The sequence below is a fragment of the Alligator sinensis genome, unplaced genomic scaffold, assembly GCF_000455745.1.
Source record: "Alligator sinensis unplaced genomic scaffold, ASM45574v1 scaffold1609_1, whole genome shotgun sequence".
Taxonomy (NCBI): Eukaryota; Metazoa; Chordata; order Crocodylia; family Alligatoridae; genus Alligator; species Alligator sinensis.
Genome location: NW_005843399.1, coordinates 32,332 through 34,818, shown reverse-complemented (window position 1 = coordinate 34,818; position 2,487 = coordinate 32,332).

Sequence of the window (2,487 nt, the reverse complement as noted above, 5' to 3'; positions counted from 1 at the left end):
ATGAAAAAGTGAACTGCAGAAGCGCATTACTACCAGACATTGGTTCTGGATGGAATCAGAGGGCCTGAAGCAGGTAAGTGATGGATTAAGGTAGCATATTGATAGGCCCAGTAAGATAATGGAACCACTGGATTTTGTTGATATTTCCTGTGTGAAGTGGGCAATATTTGATTTAGATTCAGATTTGGCTTAATCCAGGGGACAGTGATTTGATTCACAGATTTAGATCACTGTCCCAATTCAATCTGGCTGATTCTAACTCTGAAGATTCAGTTCTGATTCAGAGAATCAGCGATTCAGCCATAGACACAGTGTTATATGTTTTTTCTATGTACCTTGAAGTACCTTGTGAATGCTGAGATGGTAGGGCAGATGGAGTGTTCCATGGGAGTGTGGGAGAGTCCCCCGTGTGCTTGGCAGCAGACCTAGAAGTGGACCAGAAGTCCTTCCAATCCACTTCTGGGTTCACCACTGTGTGTGCAGAGACCCCCTCCTGTGCCCCCCCCAGCTTGGTGATTGGCAATGGGGGGAACCTGGGTGCCCCCCCCCCCAGACCCAGGAAGCACCAGTTGCCAAGCCAGGGGGTGGGGGGGGCCGTGAGCGCTCTGCAGCAGACCCGGAAGTGGAGCAGAATACTTCCAGTCCACTTCTGGGTCTGCCACCAATTGTACAAGGGATCCCCCCAAACTCCCATAGGATATTCTATCCACCCCACCCTCTCAGCATTCACGAGCCATGCCTGATACCTCAAGGTACGTAGAAAAAACATATAATGCCGTGTCTACAGCTCAATCATCAAATCACTCAGAATCTCTCCAAATCAAATTGGAGACTTTCGATTTGATTTGGGGTAATTAATTGGTCTCCTGATTCGATTCAGATTCAGAGATTCACCTGCCAAATTGGCCTGAATCTCCTCTGAATCGAATCAGAGATCAAAGCTTCACACATCCCTAATTTCCTGAACCCAGAATCCTCTCCTGTAGTAGACGTGATCTCCAGGGATCCTGGTTTTCTCTGATTAAAAAAATACCCCAACTTTCAGATTTAAAAAAAGTAACCCTAAATCCATTTTTCTGTGATTAAAATGAAACACCACTTATATGTGTGTGGTGTTTCATTTTAATCATGGAAAAAATGTGGATTTTGGGTTACTTTTTTTTATTTGAAGATGGCAGGGGAGGTGTTTATCAGAGAGAACCAGGATCCCTGACGATCTCCTAGTCCTTTGGTGATATTAACTGAGATTTTTGTTTTGACTAATTTAAACAGTCTTCCTGCAGCTTTTACTGACCGTTATGAACAATTTTATTCAGCAGGCTGATTTGGAGTTTTGTTACCTCAGACAATTTAGAGTGGAGGCCTTTGTACAACAACACCTAAAGAAACCAGAAAAGAAAATCTGTAACTTTGATAATACAGTAAAAGTGATACAGATAAATCTGAATGACAGAGGGACTAGAAAAATATAGTCTTTTGGTTAATGTTCAAGTCTGGGAGACTAGAGATTGACTTGCCAGCTCTGTTCCAGACCAAATGTCTGGGTGACATAGTCTGCTTCAGTTTTTCCTGTCAGTAAACAGAGGGTGATATATACTGCCTCGAAATAAACTATATTTAATTATATAGTTGAAAACATTTTTTTTGTTTTCACCTTTTATTGTTATTCTACTACGGGTTGAGAAACTAGGCAAATAAAGTTACAAGAAGGTTTGAAGAATTTAGTGCTGATAGTAATAACCAGGGATCCTGGCTTTCTCTGATAAAAAAAAATCTATAAATTAGCGGTGTTTCATTTTAATCATGGAATAATGTGGATTTTGGTTTACCTTTTTTAATTTCAAAACTGGAGATTTGTTTTTTATCAGAGAAAGCCAGGATCCCTAGTAATAATTTAAATGGAATCTCAATCAAAACCCACAAACAAAATAAGCATGAAGGTAAGGTTTCTTGTAGTGCTATTACCTCTGTGCACATATTATATTTACAGAACTTTCTCGTCTTCAACTAATCAGTTTTTGCTGTCTTCAGCTTATGTTGGGTTTACAAAAGCTTGACCTCATAATCTATGTGGAGCATGTCAATAGCTTCTACATGTAACTACAATCTCTTTCATAGGGGAGGAAGTCATCAGTAGAGCCATACTCTTCAATTTTTTTAGGGAAATCTTAGCGTCTGTTTCCATAATTATACAGCAATGTGATCGAATGTGACATTGGATCCAGGACATGTGAATGAAATTTAGGATTCATGAAGGTATGCCAACACTGAAGAAAAAAAACCATAATTCATAATAATAATAATTGGACTTGGTAAAGGTTGTTGTGTCTTCTAGTTGTAACTTAATAATTATTTCTAGAAGTAAACCAAGTTTTCTGATCACCATCATAACCTCAAGTAACTTTCTGGTTCAAACCATGCTCATAAATACAACCATTAGCATGTTAAAATACATAAGGTCAAGATGGTGAATGTTATTATAAGCTC